Here is a 22,412-nt window from a genome sequence, read left to right as displayed (position 1 = left end):
CAGTACCTTATGTCTGGATGGTGCTGTAAGCATTATTTTTTTTCAAAATGTTCACACATATATCACCTCATTTTTTTTCTGCCAGCTCTGTGAATTTGATAGAGCAGTTATTATCTCCATGTGATATGGAGTTAAGCAAACTGAGGCATTACTTACCTAGGAATTATTTACCTAGGGCCACTATATATATATATATATATATATATATATATATATATATATATATATATATATATATATATATGTATATATGTATATACATATATATATTATATATATGAGCTTTGATTGGGGTCCAGAAATCCTAGATCACAGGCCACTGCTTTTTTCTACTAGTCCAAACTTATTCCTTCAACTAAGAAGACAGAATTTTCTTTTTTCCAATTTCTTGGTACAACTCTCCATCAGATAACAAGGGATCATACCACTTCTACCATTGATTAATGGTGTAAGGCACTATAATTAGTGCCTCATCTTCCTTTCCTTTCTTGCTTTCCATTATTAACTAAATATTTTGGGGGGAAGGAGTCCATCAGTCCTGGGATTTAACCAGGATTAGGAACTCCCCATAAAGCACTCCCTCAATTAATTCAGATTCATATCCTCTCTGCAACTAACAGTCCTATAGCTTTCTGGATGCTCTAAGAGAATATATGACTTGTCCAGGATCACCAGCCAGTACATGTCAGAGGCAGGGCTTCAACCCAAGTCCTCCTGATTCCAAAGACTGGTCTCCATCTACCATGTACCTCTTAATAGGAAGCATAGTACAATTCTATCTGTAAAGTATAATACGTGTTGCAAAATTTTCATATGTTCCTATTTCTAAATGTAAAGAGCAAACTACCTCGAAAACACCTTTTTAAATTCAGTCAACAAGCACTTAAGAATTTCCTATATAGGAATCAAATGTAACCTGATACAATATAGATGGAAACTATTCATACTGAGTACTTTCAAGTGCCATACTCTAAAAATTTTAAGATAGAAGATAAAACTATCCTTCACTCTCTGCTTTGACAAAAAAATTTTAAGATAGAAGATAAACTATCCTTCACTCTCTGCTTTTGACAGAAAAATGCCCATCCACCCTTGGAATTTTGCATTTAACTGAATATAAGCTAGAATGATTTGATGGTCTGAAGAAAATATTTGTTTTACAATGTTTCTGATTCCTTTTACTGAAATTGCTAAGGTTTTTTTTCCTCAAAAGCTCTAAATAAAGACAAAAGGATGATTTATGTTATATCTCTTTTCTTCTAAGTACCAGAAAAACACCAATATTATCCAAGATCTAATTTTATTTTATCCATACAGGGATTATCCTATTGACTTCCATCGTATTCATTTGTTTGTTGTAAATGATTACTCGCTGCATTAAAAATGGTACCTCATTTCAAAATTCATACAGTGGTGGACATGAAATGACCTCAAGAATCTTGTCACCTGTACAAGCCATTTCCTTTATCGAGAAAACTTCAAAAGTAAGAATAGATTCAAAATCTTTGCTAGATTGTTCCCATAGGTAAATAAAGAAGGCCCTTGCTTGAACTCTGTTTGAATGTTCTATTGAGGAGACTGAAGAAGCTCTAGCTATGGGAATGTGTCACAATTTCATCTCCATTCCCAGCATCCTGGGGACTGTGAACCCAGAGAACAAATGTTTCTGAGAAACTTGGTTTCACAAATCATCATGAGCAGTTTAGTTTATTATATTTATAGTGGCTTTTGTTTAAAGAGAAATTGACAATTTCTGTAGAAGTTACAGAAAATGCTACTGGTTCCATATATGTGTTTGTGTGTATGCCTGCAATTGGTATCAAACATGGAACAAGTGTTTAGCATATTTTGTCTCTAAAAAAGGCATAAGGGAAAAATTTCCAAGGTTTAATTAGTCGGTCTTTCAGCCAGTATCTAGATCATTAGCCCTGAGAATTTTTTTCTTTTGATGCTTGTCATTCATATTGTATGCTTCTCTAAACAGATCACTAGTTTTTGAGATTGAAAAATGAAGACTGAAAATAGACATACAGTATAATCAAGAAGCATGAGCAGAATTCGGAATGTACACTACAAAATGTCTTTTAAAAAATGACATGCTCTCTCATTGGAATGTGTTTTGATTCATGGGAGGGATAGAATTCTTTGCATCAGGGATATGTCATTTGCTAAGTATTTTCTTTCAGAAGTAGCAGTGTGGGTGTTCACAGACCTAAGAACAGATGCCACCCAACTGTTTAGACTTGGGTATTTAGGGTAAAGAAAGGGCAACAGTCCCAACAGGTGGTAAGGCAGGCATTGAGTACCATACTCTTTTGCCAAGAAATGGTTTCTGGATTATAATGCTTATGGCATCACTAATAACCACAGCAGGAAAGAACAAATAGCAATTTTACTAATTAGTCTTCTGTTTATACTGATGTACTCAAGTCCAATTATTTTTAAAATATGTTAATTTGAATATTTGTTTCAAAAAAATTTTAGATTCCAAATTCTCTCCCTTCTCATCTCCTTCCTCATCCATTGAGAAGGCAGGTAACATAACAATTTCACCTATGAAGTTATGAAAAACATATTTTCATATTAGCTATATTGCCAATAGGAAAAAACTCAACAGAGTGGAAAAAAACACATTAATTTTCACCCAGAATTTATCAGTTCTCTCTAGGGGTAAATAGCATTTTTACATCATAGGTCTTTTGTGCCCAAGTCCAATTCTTTAAATAACAGTGTTTGCCTTAGTAAATGAAAATTTTGCTTTTATTTTCACATACCTGCCAACTATATACCCTTCAGTCCTCCTTTTCTGAAACTTCCTGTGGCTTCAGTTTATGTACTGGGATTCTATTCTGATAATAGTTTCTAAAGGGGTTCAAGAGAATTTCATAGAGAGTAGAGAAAAAATTAGTTAAATTTATCTATTTCAATACTTTGGATTAGTTAACTCACTTTATTAAAAGTTTACTCTTCAATCAATTGCAATACATTTATCTAGTGGGGCCTCTCAGTTGCTTGGTATTAAGAGAACTCATAGAAAAATTGTCTTCAATATTCATTGCCTGTTTCCCAATTCAAGTTGACTGTTTTGCTTCAGGGTGTAAATAGTGCCTAACCAGCTATAATAAACAGCTAAGTAGAAGAATATTCTGAATATTGGATTTAAGAGTTAATAAATCTGAAATTCAAATCTTTCCCATACACTTTCTAGTTGTGTGATCTTGAGCAAGTAGCTTATTATAGAGCAAGTTTATAGCAGTTCTCTTTATGTGGCAAAGACCTGGAAATTGCAGGAGTGTTCATCAACTGGGGAAATGGATGAACAAGTTGTGGTATATGATTGTGATGGAATACTACTATAAGAATTGATGAGATCAATATTTTTAGAACATTGAAAGACTAGGAAATAATGGAGAAAAATGAGCAGAAACAAGAGAATATTGCATATAATAAAGCAATATTGTTTTAAGAATGATTTTGAGCAAATAAATCATTTTGATTATTATAAATAACCAAATTTCTACAAAGGACATGTGGAGATGCTATCTGCATTCAGAGAAAAGAACTGATAAAACTATACTATATATTTAGAATAATTTTACATATTATATCTATTTGTGTCTAATGGTAGCCATCTGGATGGGGGGGAATTAATTTATATGATAATTTTGCTGTATAATTTGAAAAGAATAGCAAGTTCTATATAATAGCCTTGCAGTTCATGTGCAATCATCTTTTTTTTTTATTGTACTATGGTATGGAAAATCTTGTTTTATCCTATAAATTAAAAATAAAACTTAATAATGGAAAATTAATGGAAAAAAAACCCAAGTCTTTCACTCAATAGAAGTCACTAATTTGAGTTTCCTCATGTAAAATGAGGGGGGTCATATTCGATAATAATAATCTTCCTTCTAACCACTGTGTCCACTAAACCTATCCTACATCTTACAACTTTCCCTTTCATTTATTGCTACTCTATGATAACTTTTGAGATCATAGGAACCAAAATAACCAAACAGATAATTTCTCCTGGTCTAATACAGAAAAACAGTGTACTTTTGACATCAAATGTGAGCCAATCAGAGATTTAAAGTTATTTCTCAGAAAACTACATTTATATCTGTTCAATTCCAATTTGAGAACTCTAAAGCATATCAGAGGGGTTTGGAAAAGACACTTTTTTTTGAAGCAAAACAATGGTACATTTTAAACATGCTAACAGATTAGTTACCATTAGAAATCTTTTTGATTCAGAGACAGAAGGATAAGTCAACCATGGATTAACCAGATCTGACACTATTCATTATTCTTCAACTGCAAGGTAATTATTCTGTATAATTCGTCTATGCATAAATTAAAACTGCATGCATTTGCAACAGTCCTATTTTCCCACATTTGGTAATTAAAACAAAATTGATTAAGGCTTACTTTGCATGTGTGCATGGATCAGACAAGAATCATTATATAAAAGAGGTCCTGGTCTCTCTGCCTTTCCATTGTCATTATTCAGCACAGCCTTCCCCCCAGTCCCCAAATTGAGTATTGTGAAAAGCTGTCCTTTGTAATTAGAAAGGGGAAGGCATTTGACACAGACCACTGACATAGTGTTATTTAATCTGGCACTTTGTTTACTTAAGAGAAAAAGTAATGCATTGGTTTCCAATGATAGTATTCTGGGGAAATACTGCCCATTTGGGTACCCTAATCAATCATTCCACTGGCTAATCTAAATATGTGATGGCACCAGTCAGTGAGTACTATATAGTAATCCCTGGGGGCCTTAGTGATATGGGATTCTGACCCTTTAAAACTGTGTGGAAAATCAGAGTTCTAACCCTCAGTCCAAATGATTTGGTCAACAGCATATGGTTTAGCTAAATTATATAAATAAAATATTGAGGTTTATTTAACATACCATCAAATTTATACATTCTGAGTTTTAAAAAGGAAAACTGGCAGTTGCTGTGGGTACCATAAGGAGGATTTGGTCTTCATGTATTTTCATTCTAGATGGCATTATGGTAATATCTGCACACGAATCAAGGAAATATACCTTCAAAGGAAAATCTTATTTTCCTCCAGAATATGGCTGTCTTATTACACTATGTAAAGGGAGATGGATGAACACACATCTACTGATCAGAATTTGCATTTACAAATAAATGTAGTGTTGATATTCCTCATGCATAGGAAGTGTACTTGCTATCTGATTAGGGGGAAAAGAAGCATAGCTGAGAGAAGGCAGCTGCTAATGATTTCTTAGTTATTACTCATCTCAAATAAAGTTGCCACTAATGCTAGGATGACCTGAGATTGGGGTGGGGAGGGGTGGGGTAGGGTAGGGTAATGTGGGGTTGGGTGAATTCATTTTATATAGAACTAGTAATATAATTGATAATTGTGAATTCATTGTTAAAAAAAGATGTCTATATTTCATACAAAGAAATTTGAATGATATAAATACATTAATCCCACCTTTTAATCTTTAGGATATGCAGTTCATCACTCCGTGACCAGTTTTTTGGTGATGAGCCTCAACAAAATTTAGTTAAATGGTTCTTAATTAAGTTTCCATTTAAAAAGACTTGGTAGTATCTACCAGATATTATATTTAATTGGCCTTTGAGATTCCAGGGTCATCTCTTCTCTAAGAAGTGCTTTTAGTGAAAAAGAATGTCACTTATTAGTAAAGGTCCCTTGCTTCAAATATATTTATTTATTTCTTTTTTTCTTTTTTTCTTTTAGGGTTTTTTTTTTTTGCAAGGCAAACGGGGTTAAGTGGCTTGCCCAAGGCTACACAGCTAGGCAATTACTAAATGTCTGAGACCGGATTTGAACCCAGGTACTCCTGACTCCACTATGCCACCTAGCCGCCTCCCTTGCTTCAAATATTGTGGAAAATCAGTTTAAACAATCCTAACTACATGGTTGTGAGGAAAAAAGGAAGATGTAGCAACCTCGTTTTACAAATAAGTGACTTGAAATAAAGTAACTTTTTGTGAATGAGTTAATAACTAATCTCTAATAGCATGGTAATGGAGGTATAGTAAAGGCCATTTTCTGTTAAATAAGCAAATCATTTCTTCACCCCTAATGTGAAGGAGTCTAATGTCTAATACTTTGTCTCTGAACTCTATCCTTGCTCAATGATTTTTTTTTATTCATTATGACTTCACTTTTCAATTAATTTCTTCCAGATTCTGCTATTTTCTTTCATTAGGAAACCATTTTATAGAAATCTGATTGCAAAAAAAGTCCAAACCCCAAACAAAAACACCAGGAAAGTATCTTAATGTGAAGAGACATACTTAGAGGAACTTAAAAAACCAAATGACCTCTGAGGAGTAAAAAACCCAACCATAAGTAATTTTTATCCTGTTTTGGACCAATAATCATTTTGACAAAATTCATCCCAAAGGACAAACATTTTTTGAACTGTCATAGAAACCCCAAAATGGAACAGATAACAAAAACAATTTCCTGATCTTGGGTAGGAAGTTTGGGGCAGGACTTCACTAACAAAACAACAACAACAACAAAAAGTAAAGAATTAATAATCACTCCAGACTCTCAATCTCTATTGGCTGCAGTGAATTTAGGTGAAAAAAAAGTTTCAAAAATTGGAACAATCCATCAGTGCTTCATTTATCTTTTACATTCACAACAGAGGGTGCCTTCTTATGGTCCCAAAAGAGACTCTAACATATCAATGGAACATTTTAATGATGGAGGGGAGATGTGTCTGTGGCGGAATCTGATTGTGACAAATCATCTCTCCACTCATCGACCCTACAAAACTTTGAATTCAGGTGAAAACTAATTAAAATAGCAGACAAGGACAACACCTATCAATAGACCCAGAAGATAAACAGAAGGCGAAACTATTGATAGGAGGAGTTGTCATAGAAAAATAATGAGCAGCCTAAGAAAATTTGGGAGAAGAAATGAAAACTGGTACCATTTTCAAGTGGATGTTAATTGTATTCTTTTAGTTTAGCTACTAGTGGGTTTCTCTTCCAAAACTGTCAAGGGAGCTCTCCAGAAACCATTTTGCTTCTATTAAAAAGAATGGGGCATAATACATTTGGAAAGGATGTCCCCTCAATTTCCAATTCTTTGTCCCTACAAACAGCTGCTATGAATATTTTTGCATATGAGGGATTTTTACCCTTTTTCATGTTCTCTTCAGGATATAGACAACTATAGTGGTATTGCTGGGTCAAAGGGTATGCACATTTTTATTGCCCTTTGGACATAATTCCAAATTGCTCTCCAGAAAGGTTGGATCAGTTCACAGTTTCACTAACTATGCATTAGTGTCCCAGATTTCCCACATCTACTCCAACATTGATCATTATCTTTTCTGGTCATATTGGCCAATCTGAGAGATGTGAGGTGGTACCTCATGGATGCTTTAATTTGTATTTCTCTAATCAGTAATCATTTAGTTTCATATGACTGTAGATACTTTTGATCTTCTTGTCTGAAAAATGCCTTTGCATATCCTTTGACCATTTGTCAGTTAGGAAATGGCTGAACAAACTGTGGTATATGTATGTGATGGAACTCTATTGTTCTATTAGAAATCAAGAAGGAGGGGTTTTAGAGAAGCCTAGAAAAACTTGCCTGAATTGATGCTGAGTGAAATGAGCAGAACCAGAAGAACATTGTATACCTTAACAATCAACCTTGATGGACTTACTCACTCTATCAGTGCAATAATAAGAGTCAATTTTAGGGATCTGTAGTGGAGAATATCATCTGTATCCAGAGAAAGTTTTCTAAAAAGTCATCTTATGTATTACATAATTTTGCTTTCTCTAATATTTTCTTTCTTCCTTAAGGATATGTTTTTTTTATCTCAACACATTCAATTTTAATATATGCATATATTGGAAAAGGACAGACTTTTTGATAAGCTCTGAGTATCCAATTCCAATTTTTCATATCTTTTTTAAATTGACCAGAAGATTATACCTGATTCTGTCAAATTATACCACATTTCAGACTACAAACATAATTTGATATTTTAGTGCTAGCTCACCAAGAACCTCTTTTCTAAGGTAACTTTCAATGCTACAACAATTTCTGGGTTTATGCCCTTATTTCCATCAAACAGAGCTAAATGTTATCTGGGAGAATACCATTAAATGGAATGCACCTGAGCTACTTTGTGGTTAAAAGAAAATAAAGAGGTCCCATAAACCTGATTTTGAAAATGAATGCAGAATATCATCATTAAAATGGTATTTTTAGAAAGCAGAGTTGACTTGGAACCTTGAGTAAATATATTTAATTGGAATGTTTGAATGGCAGGAATAGAAACTGAGAGAGAGCATTATGTACCCCTCTAGAGCAATAATTAGATTGTTGACTTTGTTAGTCAAGGACAGGTCACTATAGGCACAGAAGAGCCCAATGCTTCTGCTAAAGCAACTAACACATTAACACTAATCTACACAAACACACAAATATATATAACTGTATTATTGGGGAAAACTTCATGGGAGTTGCAATTATTCCAGGAAACTGTTACTTTCAATTTCTCTCTCTTGTTGAAAGAAGGAAGGATAACTCACATGCTGTGTTCATCTATCAAGCCTTTTGGATTTTGAAAATATTCCAACTTTGTCCTTTTTGACCTCTTCCAAGAATCTTTTCCAGGACAAAGACAAAAAAAGAATCAAATTGGAAGAGATTCAATCAAAGGGAATTTTTTTCATTTTCTTCTAAAATAATTTGCTTGAGGAAAAGACATGACTTTTGTCACCATTGCTGAAGACTAGAAAAATCAAGACAATTAGTGACTGACAGTTGGTAAATGATCTGTTCTTTATGTTATTATCTTTGCATTGTCAATACACTATTAATTTTTTTTTGGCAAGGCAATTCAGTTAAGTGACTTGCCCAAGGTCACACAACTAGGCAATTATAAGTGTCTGAGGTTGGATTTGAACTGAGGTATTCCTGACTCCAGGGCCAGTGCTCTATCCACTGCGCCACCTAGCCACCCCAGTCAATACACTCTTAACGTTATTAACAACTGGGTTTCTTCTTGCTCTCCAATACAAACCCTGCTTCAAAATTTTTTTTTCATTTTCCCAAAACCCATCTTCCTTCATGTGTTTCTTCTTCTCTCAGCCTTTTCTGATTTGCCTCTTCATATTCTATCCATACTTTTAAGTCCAAGTTCAGTCTTTAGCCTTTAATATCCTCCAAATTCCTAACTTTAGGGATTCTAGGATCAATCTGTCCCGATTCATATATTGGTCTCAAATTGATTCTAACTTAGTCTTGTTTCCCCAACTCCTTAAGGGAAGGAAACACATCTTCTATATCTATGTCAGCACCTAGGACAGAGCTAAGAATACAGTAGGTATTCAATAAAACTTGATAATGAAACAAAAAGAACATTTCATTGAATTCCCTGGATCTTGCCAGTGATGATTCTTCCCCTGAAACTTGATATACTTTTACTCACTACTGAATGAATTCTCAAATTAGACTGTGAAAATGCTTCTCTTGCTACTTGCTACTCTCTTATTTGGCCTGTCAATGGGAACAATTTAGCTGCTTTGACTGCAGCAAGGCAATGCTGACCCTTATTTTCATTTATTTTTTTAAGTTATTTTGCTTTATAATTAGCATAATGAAACCAGAATAGCTGAAAACGTTTATCCATTTCACCCAGCACTCATCAGTGTCATGTAAACAAGACAGGACAGAAAGAATTAAGATCAAAGCAGCTTTTTTCTCTTGATGATATTTTGTAATTCCAGGGCTAGCTCCCTTGCATGGGGGTTAGATGTTAAATTATCTCTTCTAGATAATTTTCCACACTCTTGAGGCAAACATCTATCATTTCCAGAGAACATTTCCAACCTAGGTAGGATATGACTGCCAATTCAAATTAATGTACCTCAAACACACACAAAACCCCCCAAAACAACAATCCTAATACCTCAGAATAAAGGTTTGGAAAAGAACTTTGTCATAGTGACCTTAGAGTATGGAAGGTAGGGAGATTATTCATTTAGCAAATATTTATTATAGCTCTTCTCTAAGAAGTCATTACATATATATATATATATATATATATATATATTATATATATAATATATATATATGTAGGGCTTAATTTTCAAGGTAAATAGAAATTCAGGGAATTACTTTAGTAAGAATCCCTATAAAGATATCATTTCAAAAGGAGTGAGAAATAAATGAATCTGATTCAAAGGTTCTTCCTTCTAAGTTAAAAAAAGTCATGTAATTCTTTTCCTTTTTTTTTTTTAAACAGATTTGCCTAATAATCATGCTGTGGGATATTTGCCCAGCAATAGTTTTATGACACAGCTCTACATCTATGTTTTCCTTTGGGATACCAATCATGTGCTGCTGGCCTATATGCTTTTGCCAGAGTTCCATTGTATCCTCCAGCTGGTTTTTTGCTCTATTGAATGGTCAAAACACAAGTTGTCTAGTTCTTATATCACAGAGAGCTTGGTTTGGCATTTGTAAATAACACCAGTAAATGAGATGTTCACAAGTTCTTGGTCACTGCTTCCCCCTAAATTTTATGGAAAACCAGATCCAAAGTCAGGGCTGCCATCATCTTGTCTATAAAATATATTTTTGCAAATAAAATGGATTTTCTCTCTCTTTACTAAACCTATTATATTTCCTACTGCCTACTTAAATTTTTTTCCTACTAAAAAAAAGATAAGAAAATGTATGCAAGAAAAATGCAGGGGAGCTTTTTCTACCACTCATTTGAATATACTGAACAGAAAGACATAACAGTTTGATTTGCAAACATTTCAAGACTAGGACTTACTGTTTTGTATTACAGCTGTTTAATGTAAACTGCAACAAGACCTGACTTCCTTCACAACAGTTTTATGTGTGAGTCTCTTAATGCAAAGGAATGAACTAAGAATCTAATGAATCAAATCAAAACATCATAAAAAAAAACTATTTTGGATACAATAAAGAAAGTGTGGGTGTGTAGGGATGGGGAGGAGAGATTACAGTTCTATGTAGATTTTCAGCTTTATAGCTTCAAATTTGGGGTGGAAGAGAGTGCTCCCAAGGAGGCTAAACATCATGAGCAGAGTTTTAATGCTTTTTATGTTCCTGGTAGCATTTATCCCTATAGAGGGCAGCTAGGTGATAGTGCATAGAACACTAGCCTTGGAGTCAGGAGGATGGGAGTTTGAATCCAGACACAGACATTTGACACTTACTAGCTGTGTGAGCTTGGGCAAGTCACTTAACCCTGATAGCCCTGCATCCAGGGCCATCTCCAGTCATCCTGATCCATATCTGTCCACTGGACCCAGATGGCTCTGGAGGAGAAAATACAGCTGGTGATTTAACACAGCCCCCCCTCACTCAAATCCAATTCATGTGCTTGTCATGGCATCACCTCCCTGAAGTCATATCTTCTTCAAGAGGGAAAGAAAAACATCATCATCTATCCATATATAATAGATTAGAGTCATAGGATTAGAGCACAAAGATACTATAGAAGCCCCTCGTTTTACAGATGAGTCAACCAAGACTCAGAGAGATTATAGAGATAAAAAGTAACAGACACAAGATTCAAATCTATATCCTGTAACTCCAGATACAGTCCTCTTTTCACTGAGTCATGCTGCCATACATCTGGAATCTGCATTGGAGCATCCGTTGTGATGACTATGAAAAGAGGAAATCTACTTTTTTAGTTTTTCTATAGCTAACCAAAAGAAAAGGGGAGATATTGTGGTGGGGAGGTCCAGAATTTAAATGACACTGGCCTTGAATGTCAATTTGTTCACACTCTATCCTGCTACTTCTTCCAAGTCCATATTTGTGATTTTTTTTTAAAGGAAAAGATGTTGATGAAACTTTCATGATAGCATAGCAAATATAGAGAAAAAATACCTTTTGGGAGCCTCCTTATAAGAGAAAAAGTGACAATCCATATCTTGCACAAAATTAGGGAGAGAATGGCCCTATGATTTTAAAGTTATAGCAGACTCCAGAGTGAAGAACCTTTGTATCCATACAAGAAATAACCTTCTCCACAACTTAAAAGTCTTAAGAGAATTGACAGAATCACTTGGACACAGTTATATAGCCAGTATGTACTCAATTGTAGGACTTGAATCTGGCTCCAAGGTGGATTCTTTGTCCACTCTACCTCCTGCCTTGAACATAATAGCAAATATCTGTTGTATTAAATTATCCAATGATTAATGAACAGACTAAATTTAATAAACTAACAATAAAGTCATGAGATGATGACATGACAGTTGCTTCCTAGGTAGAAGTTATCCATTGCTTTTTTGGACAGGTGGGGGGAAGTAGAGTAAGGAGGGAGTAATTTCTTCTTGCCCATGTCATCCTGAATAGACACAGTCCTGCATTTTTTTTTCATTCAAAAGGAAGTTAGCTGTCTCTGCATCCTAATTAAACATTGGAGAATAACTATCATAATGCTAGTTCTTAGGGAGTTCAAAGCATACGTCCCTTGCATGGGGTGGCAGCTAAAAAACTGAGGTACAATATGTGGGCAAAACAGAAGTCCCTAATCAAAAAGGAAAAAGAGAAATACAAACAGGAGGCTATGAATGCCAAACAGGTCAAAGGATGAAATGACCGAATACATTCCAGAAAACTGAGAAGAACTTTTGAGCTATGGTTCTCATGCAACAAAACATTACAATCACCTAAGGAAATGATACTTTTATAATCTTTCAAGAAAAAAATAGAAAAGAAAGGTTGAAAGTAATACATAGATGTCAGTACTTTATTGCTTGGGCACAATCCAAAAACAATATAAAGTTTAAGATGAGGGTCTAATCTTCTCTAAGACTCAAGTCACTTTTTTGGTCACTAAAAAGAAATTAAGAAATTGACCATTTCCTTCTAAAGCTCCTAAATACACAAAAAAGCATCCTTTATCATAGATGATAAAATAAGCTTCTGAGGAAACCCTCAAGTTTACCCCTCATGAAAATATGGTTTTCTACTCAGCTTTGCTCATGCTCTTTTCAATCTCCAGAGTCAGTGGTCTTGCCAGGAAACTACCTAGCAGTCTGAAAAGCCAAGCAAATCTACTTTTAAAGAGTGACCACTCTTTTTAAAAACTGCAGGTCTAAGAAAAAAATCATCAAACTACAGGTCTTCTTTTACCCAGTCTCCTGGAAAAGAGACTGGTACTGATTTGTAGGTTAACAGCACCTGGAAGGCCCTTGTGAAAGTAAGGTTTGTAGATGTTGCCTTCACCAGGACCTTTTTTTTTTATATCAGAAGAATTTTCTCTCTAGACAGTGGGAGTTCTAAAGAAGAGTCATCATAGCAAATATTTGTCTTTCTCTGTCACCCAGTCCTCAAAGCTCCATATATGTTAAAGTCCATCTAGTCCAAATCCCTCATTTTACAGAAAAGAAACTAAGGCTCTAGAAGGTTAAATGATTTGCTCAAAATCACAAAATAAATGCTAGGGGTGGAATTTGAATCCAAGTCCAGTTTTCTTTTCCACTGAATCACCAAATAATTTTTCATTTTCCAACACCTACTGCTTCTCATCCTGAGTCCGAAGCATTGTAAATCACCAAGTAGAGTAACTAAATGACAGATGTAGGGATGCAGGAACCAAAAAATGGGGGCTAAAAACAAAACTTCAAATAGGTTAGTTAAGAACTCAAAATGGAACTGATGAGCTCTTAAGAGAGATCTGAGTTGCAATACTGGAATCCAAGAAGTTGCACTTTTGGAATGGCAGTTAACAGAACCCCACTCTAGACAAATATCCTAATTTCTCCTTAGAACCCAAAAGACTTTCTGCCTGAAGAACTGTCTCAATTCTGTGCTACCACTGGGCAGGTGGCACAGTAGATAGAGCATTGGCCTTGGAATCAGAAGAATGGGAGTTCTAAACTAGCCTCAGACACTTGACACTGGGTGTGTGACCTTGGGCAAGTCACTTAATCCCGAATTGCCTTACACCAAGGGCCATGTCCAGTTGTCCTGATTCATATCTGGCCAGTGGATCCAGATGGCTCTGAAGGATAAAGTGATGCCTGTGACTTAGCACAGCATCCCCCCCCCCCCCCCCCCCCCCCCCCGCAGCTTGTCATGGCATCACCTATCACCTACCTGATGTCATGGTTGGAATGAAAGACAAACATCATCATCACAAGCAATGCCACCCCTCGACCCTTACAGGGGGGTTAGGTGGTATACTGAAAAAACTGTTGCACTTGGACTTTGGGAGATCTGTGTCCTAGTGCCACTTAGCTGAGTGTGACCCTGGGCATGACGTTTAAGTCTTCTCAGGCTCAGTTTCCTTATGTGTAAAGTGGAGATAATAATGCCACCTACCTACAATATTGTTAAGGATTAAAGAAGGTAATATATGTAAAAAATTTTGAAAACTATTAATTATAGACATACTAATTATTATCTACTATTATTATTATTACTACGACTGACTGCTACTGCTGCTGTTTAGACTACAGTACGAAGATCTCTGCTTCCCTTGGGAGTCCGTGGCTAAGACATCCCGGTTGCAAGCTCTGCCTCCAGAACACGGAGAGCCGGGGAGCCCGGTTTTCCCCAAACTCCCCAGAACTGATCACTTTGGAACTCCCAGTCTTCAACCACTCGGATGCCCACGACCCTCAGAGGGAAAGATCAAGCCTAAAAACCCCGCTTCTCTGCACTCGGACACCACACACATACACTCCCTCATAGGCAGGCACCTACAGCTCCAGCGCCTTGCTGCTGGGATCCCAGGATACTCAGAAGAAGCAAATAAAAAGGTTACTACCCACCTAGAGGAGAAGGCTCCCTCTCATGACACGGGGCTCAAAAGTTCCTTCAGCACCAGCCCTCAGAGCTTCCCTTGAAAAAATAAAAAGCCTCTTAAGAGTCCCTGGGGTCTGCCCAATCTTGCAACACAGCTCTGGATTTCTCGGTGTTTGGGTTGATTTTTTTTAAAGGAAAGAAACGTTAAAAGGTTAAAAAAAGCGAGAGAGAGAGATCTAGAAACAGACGTCCAACTAGGCAGGCTAGCCCTCAGCCCCGGCGGTGGCGGAGGTCAAGCGTTCCTGGGTTAGCGGTGCAACCACAGTTACTCTATCCCCCTGGTACAGTTACCGGGGCCAGAAGGAGAGCAAGTGTGTCTGCTGGAGCTCTGAGGGAGAGAGGGAGGTGGGGGAAAGGGAAGGAGTAGAGACTGGGAGGCAGGAAGAAAAGGAGAGAGGGAGGGGAGGAAGGGGGCTGCTCTAGCAGCCGCAGCAGCGGAGGGCAGCAGCAGCGGAGGGCAGCGGCAGCGGCAGCGGAGGGCAGCAGCAGCGGAGGGCAGCAGATCCTGGCAGATTCGCCCGTAGCCTCCAGTGAGTGGGGAGCACAGGGGATGTGCAGACTGCGGCTTGGCAGTTAACTTTCACCGAACTCCGGGAGGCTAAGCCTTCGTTCTATTCTTCAGCTGAGCTCTCTGGGTTGCCAGTTAGTTTTTTGCAAGTCTCTAGGTACCGCCTCTCTCCTTCTCCCCGAGGACTCTGTGTGCAGGAAACGTAGAGTGGCAGGGGCGGAAAAAAAAGAAGGTTCCGAGGCTGGAGAGGCATTGCCCTTCTAAATAAAGGATGCCCAGTGAGAAATCTCGAAAGAGTCCCCTCCTTCATAGCTTGGGGCTGTCTTTAAGGAAACAGGGGAACAGGACTGTTGTTGTTTGTTGTAAAGAGAAAGAGTATTGTTTTCTTTGTTCCCATTCAACAAACTCTAATTAAGGGCTTACTGTACACAAAGGCACTGGTGCTAGGTGCTGAGGATACAAAGAAAAAAAAAACCACTTAGTGTCTGAGGTCCAGATGCTAAGCTTCCATGCTATGGTATTCTATAATCAAGATTATTAGAAGATAAGAAAGGTAGGGGACTAAGAAAAGTGCATTAAAAAATTTGAGTTTTCGATGGAAGGAGGACACCAGCTTGTAAGATCTGAACTCTTCTTAATTCAGCTCACCAAATATTAAGCACTCATGGAAGGGCATTGTTAGGAACTAAATTTACAATAGCCAAAAAAAAAAAAAAAAGACAATTTCTGTCCTTAAAGAGCTTACATTCTTGGGGAGGGGAGACAAGATATAAAATCTACATGGAAGTCTAGCATCTTTTTTCTTCCTATCTCAAAGCTCCTGGCTCACTTGAATTGGACATAATGCTAAATTCGGATCCACTCTTGGGGGACCTACTTAGAAATTTGATTTGATAATTTGGGGAAGAAGAAACTTGGGCTGGGAGTGAGAACAGTTGAGTTCCATCCGCACCTAGACTTCCAAGTAAATCATTTCAAGCCTCACTTTTCTTATATGAAAACAGGGTTAACACCATCTCTTCTACCTATCTTAAAGAATTGTTATTGAGATCAAATTAGCAAATTGGAAATGAAAGCTTAAACAAATTTAAAAGAGACAAATGAAAATGTTACTCTAATGCTATAATTATATTTGGATAGAGTTCAATTTATCAGATTATTCTGGTTTTTTGCATTATAATGAAGTTCCAATGTATTCATTAAAAAAAGGAATCCCAGGAACTTTGGAAAGAACTTTTTTCCAGTTTGCTTCATTTTGAATAAAAAAAGTTGTCAATATTGAGTATAGACTCAATCTCCACTTTAATGTTTCAGAAATAAAGATCTCTAAGATGTTTATGGAAATAACCTGAGGGATTGAATATAAAATGATCATCTCAGGATTATTTTAAGGGGGGCACAGAAGAAAATTTACTGAAAAGCCATGGGTTCTAATTTCAGCCTGAAACCAACTAGACCCACATTTTTATGAGAAAAGTGAAGCCTAGAGAGCCTGAAATTTGGCCAAGATCACACTAATTAGCTATGTAGGAAATAGGCCAGCTATATTAAATTTTTTCTTCCACCTACATATAATCCTGGTCAATATATAATTTTTTTAGAAAAATTTAAAAGAACTTCCAAAATCTATAAAACACATTCCATATGCCCTGTGGGCATAAGAACCACTTAGGATCAGCTTGATGGGTGTTTCCAAATATTTGAATAGTTGCCACATAGAAATGGGAGTAGGCTTATTCTATTTGGCCCCTTAGGGAAAAATTAGGATCAGTGGGTGGAAGTTAAGTCAAGATGATTTTTTTTTCTTCCTTACAAGGAAAAATTTCCTAATAAATTAAGAACAGTACAAAAATGGAATAGGCTCTCTCATGAAGTACTGAGCTCTGCATCCCTAGCAGTGATATAATCATATGTCCAATTGTCAGTGACACAGAAGAGATTTGTGTCACATACAGCAGAGTGCAGTGGATGACCTTTAAGGATCTTTCCAACTTAAAGTTTCTATGATTATTTCTGTTTTGTCTTGCTCCATTTCTTACCTATTCTTCCTATAGTTGGGCCCACTTAATTGGAAAAATCAATCTGAAATCAAGGAAAGAAAAACAAACTAATACCTAGAAAGAGGAATACAATGCTTTAATAGCAATGAAATATTTTTAAAAATGAACAGTTCTTTATTGATGACATTGATGAATTTTGGCCCCTACTGTTGCTGAGGTAACCACTCTTGAACTATGTGATGAGATGTAAAATCAGACCTCTTATGATACCAGTAGCTATCATCAAGCCCATTCAAAATGCTTAAATAAGGGGCAGCTAGATGGCACAGTGGATAGAGCACTGGCTCTGGAGTCAGGAGTACCTGAGTTCAAATCAGGCCTCAGACATTTAATAATTATCTATCTGTGTGGTCTTGGGCAAGCCACTTAACCCCATTACCTTGCAAAAAAGAAACTTAAAAAATGCTTAAATAACTCTTCTTGTACCTCCTCAGTTGTACTCCCCCCCCCCCCAACATTCATTAAGGGCCAATATAGCAGATCAAGAAAGTTCAACATTCATATACATTAGCTACTATCTTGATGTCATTGACTTCCTCACTTTTTGTGACCTTTATTACAAATTAGCTTTGAATTTAATTCACTTTCAAACTCAGGCCTGCTCCTTATATACATCCTCTTTTTTCTTTACCTGATCTTCCTCCTATCTACTGATTTGCTTTTCACTCTCATCATATTTGGTCTTTCAATACTTACTCAGTCTGAATTCTATTATATCTATTTCTATATTGATATAGATGTAGATATAGATTGGGGCAGACAGATAGAGTGCTGGGACTAGAGTCAGGAGACTCTGAGTTCAAATGTGACCTTAGTCACTTGACACTTATTAGCTTTATGATCTTGCCTTACATCCAGAACCATCTCCAGCATCCTGATTCAGATCTGGTCACAGGACCCAGATGGTTCCAGAGGAGAAAGTGAGACTGATGACTTAGTACAGCATCCCCTCATTCAAATGCAATTCACTTGACTGGCATGGTATCAGCTCCATGATGTCATGATCTTCTTCAAAAGTGAAGGACAAACATCATCAGGTGCTATATGTTAAAGGCTTATTGACTGAATATTACTAAAGAAAACTACTTTTTGTGTATATATTTATATTCTCAGCACTCAGCACAGTGGTTAACATACAGTATAGACTTCATAGATATTTATTGTCTGACTAAATATTGCTAAAGAAAAAAATCTGTTGCCTGTAACTACAATAGATTCATGCTATCTAGCTTCATTTGGATCATCGTTCCTGGGTAGACATTATTTCATTAACTATCCTAACAATTCCATTTAACATACAATAGTTTAACCCCCCCAAAAAAGGCCTGGGTGGCCAGTGGATAGAGCACTGGCCCTGGAGTCAGGAGTACTTGAGTTCAAATCCAGCCTCAGACACTTAATAATTACCTAGCTGTGTGGCCTTGGGCAAGTCACTTAACCCCATTGCCTTGCAAAAACCTAAAAAAAAAGGCCTTAGTATATAACCTGAAGAGATTATGAAAAAGGGTAAAAATATCACTTATACAAAAATATTCATAGCAGCCCTATTTGTGGTGGCAAAGAATTGGAAATTAGATGAATGTCCTTCAATTGGAAATGGCTTAACAAACTGTGGTATATGCATGTGATGGAGCACTATTGTTCTATTAGAAACCAGGAGGGATGGGAATTCGAGGAAACCTGGAAGGATTTGCATGAACTTATTTAGATCGAAATGAGCAGAATCAGAACATTGTACACCCTAACAGCAACATGGGGGTGATGGTCAACCTTAATGGACTTACTCATTGCATCAGTGCAACAATCAGGGACAATTCTGGGGTATCTGCAATGGAGAATACCATCTGTATCCAGAGAAAGAATTGTGGAGTTTGAACAAAGACCAAAGACTATTACCTTTAATTAAAAAAAAAACCCGTTATTTTATAATTTTTCTATCACTTATACTTTATTTTTCTTCCTGAAGGATATGATTTCTCTCTCATCACATTCAACTTAGATCAATGCATACCATGGAAACAATGTAAAGACTAACATGCTGCCTTTGGTGGGGGGAACAAGATTAGGGGAAAAAGCATAAAATTCAAAATAAATAAAATCTTTCTTTAAAAAAAAGGCCTTAGTAGCATTTTCTACATTGTGGTATAGCATAATTTTTGTACAATTCTTATATTTCCAGCACAAACTCTAAACTCCTTCACAATCAGAACATACTCCCTTACATTTTATAGAAGATTGAGATAATTCTGAGTTGTTCTCTAATCTTCTTCCTCTTCCTTTGCCAAGAGGTTAATCTTTTCTTGGTATTGCTATAATTCTGTTACTCCTTTGCTCCAAAACTTTCATGATTTGTCATTCATTACTAAATGAATTCCAAACTCTTTAACCTGGTTTATATACCTTTTACAGTCTGGCCTCAACCTGCTTTTATTCACACTAATTAAAACAAGAGATCTTACGTTCCATCCAATTTGCTTCCCTGAGTTATAGCATTTTATCCACTATGCCAGATATATATCTTTTGTTGAATGTTTATTGCATCGAGTATATAGAGGACTCGAAGTTTTAAAATGATTTCTTTCTAGTTACATAATAGACTTCCTTCACATTTCCTCTTAACAAGAAACAAAAAAAGACTGACTTTTGCCAAAGCATTCAAAATTTCAATTATTTGTTCTATAGAAAATAACTTTCATCACCCATTCTTGTCTTTTTGAGTCTCAAACTTTAAGTATCTCTACTTGTGATTTTTTCACAACTCTCATTTCCTTATTTTTTCAAAGGAAATTTAGTGGACTCAAGAGTTCTGTTATGGTTTTTAATTAATGATTCCTTCTAGATATAATACCTTTCCTAATCTGAAATACCATTTAAGTCTTAAAGCATGGAAACATTTAAGTTGAGGAGAGGAGGAGTAGTTGCAGCTAGGATGATTTACTTGGTCCTTTGTCAAAAAAATGTTAATCTTTACAGTACCATATTTTTTATTATAGGGACCAATTTTCATGTACAACTGAAGTTCAGTGATTCAATGAGCTGTCCACTACCACACGGGTAAAGTCATAGCAGCTCAATATTCAAATAGCTTAAAACTCAGGGGAAAGAGTTCTCAAAGTAGAATTGTATTCTTGGTCCCTGTGCTTATTTTTCCACTTATTTAGCCATTCCCTTACCTTGGATTCTATTTTAAATTTTATTTAATATTTTTTCAGTAAACAAAAATCTATTCTCAATCCCTTCTACCTCCCCACTGGACAGAAAAAGGAATGGAAAAAAACCTTTTTAACAAATATACATAGTTAAGCACATAATACACATAATACAAATTGTACTGGCTCTGTCCAAAAATATATATTTCATTCACCATCCTGAGTCCATCATCCCTCTGTCATAATCCCAGACCTCCATTTGCTAACATAAAAATATGTAAAAGAGGGAGATTACAAGATCTATTTTTATGGACCTTGTATTTTCATTTTCCAGAAGTTTAAGTGGAAATATGATTCCTACAGAATAGCTTCTAAAATGGAAGATGAAAGAAGAGAAGGAGAAGCAGCAGCAATACTCACCCATCTCCTAAATTGGAAAAATAACCAGGTTCTGGCCCTGGTCTTTTGTTTCTCCCCTGCATAGACACAATTCTTAAGCCTGACATATCAGCTTTGAAAAAGAACCTTCATTCTATAGCATTGTCACCTCTGTAATTAGACAGACAGACAGTTATGGTGGTTACAATATTGCTACAGTGACAGTGTTCACCTTCTAATGAATTATTCACCCAATGAGAAGTGAGATCTGTTATACGGTTCAAAATAGGTTGTCCCAATGTTGAAGGAAAAAATCCCAGAGAGGTACTGGCAAATCCAAAGGCTCGTTTTAGTATTCAAAGAAAGTGACCTCTCCAAGGAAGCTTGCATTAAAATTCACATTTTATTAAACTTATATTTTCATCACCAATTGCTACACTAGAGCAGATGCCTGTTAGCAAACATATATATAAGTGGCTGTGAAAATGCTTTATTTCAGTGTACCTATTTCTCTGATCCACAACATGTCTGAAAGGTCTGAAGGGTACTCAAAGAAGATAAATGAGAAAGGAACACCTGTCCTCATTCATCATATAGATCCAAGATGGGAGCAAAAGGCAGAATGAAGAAAAGCCTTTAGACACTGGTGGTTTCCTAGAGATAAGAAAACATACAAATATACCTGAGGGAGCATTTTTCAGCTCCAAAAGATATATTTGAAAAGGAATTCAAATTCAACACCTGCTAGCTTGCAATGTCCATTATGTTTCATGACTAATTCTGAGGGTCTCAATTCTCTCTTCAGCACAGAGAATACACTTTCCCCCCTTATATCCACATGTATAGACATTTCATTCAAATCAAGTGCCTGGTACAATACAAATATTAGTCAACTAACTATTGGCTATTTAATGTCTGTACAGTTAACAGTGTGCCAATGTGTCCTTTTATTGGCTTCCTTCCAAGTAGAAGAAAAGTTGTCAGAAAGAAGAGATACTCATTTATATTGATATTTGAAAGAGAAACAAGTTGAAATTGCTGTATTGCTGAATTGAGTAAAAGATAAGGGAGAATTTCCCTGTTAAGTTGTTGAATGTTGGAATGGATGACTGAAGGAGTTTGCTAATTTTTCTCTGTGACACTTTATCCCTAGGAAAAACATCATTTCAGGAAGTTCCTAGGCCATCCATTTCATTTCTTTCTAGATCCTGCTCTGATTTTTAGATCTTGAACCCATACAAGTACTCTCCCTTCACCACTCCTTTAGTTCTCTTTTATGTATTGTTTACTCCCATCATAATGTAAGCTCCTTTCACATAGGATTATTTTTTCCTCTTGTATTTTTCCTCTTGTATTCTAAGAGTTTAGAACAGTGTTTCATACATAATAAGTGTTCGTTTAATTAATATTCATTCTATCCATTTCTTGTTAACAAGACTGGTATTTGTTTCAAAGAAAAGC

General features: G+C 36.1%; 1 protein-coding gene across 5 annotated transcripts in view; it reads right to left on the bottom strand.

The window, feature by feature from the left end:
• RIPOR2 (RHO family interacting cell polarization regulator 2) overlaps window positions 1–22,412 on the bottom strand; it is a 220,255-nt gene that overhangs the window by 81,195 nt on the left and 116,648 nt on the right. Inside the window, exon 1 of one of the 5 annotated variants that reach the window (XM_074205654.1) lies at window positions 14,823–15,311. The exons of the other annotated variants lie outside the window; for them this stretch is intronic. The gene's annotated coding sequence lies outside the window, so the exon portion shown is untranslated. Of the gene's footprint in view, window positions 1–14,822; window positions 15,312–22,412 lie in introns of those variants that run through there. 5 annotated transcript variants of the gene reach the window in all.

The sequence above is a fragment of the Macrotis lagotis genome, chromosome X (assembly GCF_037893015.1).
Source record: "Macrotis lagotis isolate mMagLag1 chromosome X, bilby.v1.9.chrom.fasta, whole genome shotgun sequence".
In the NCBI taxonomy this organism is placed as follows: Eukaryota; Metazoa; Chordata; class Mammalia; order Peramelemorphia; family Peramelidae; genus Macrotis; species Macrotis lagotis.
Note: the sequence above shows the minus strand (reverse complement) of the source record. Positions and strands in the feature narration are given on the sequence as shown.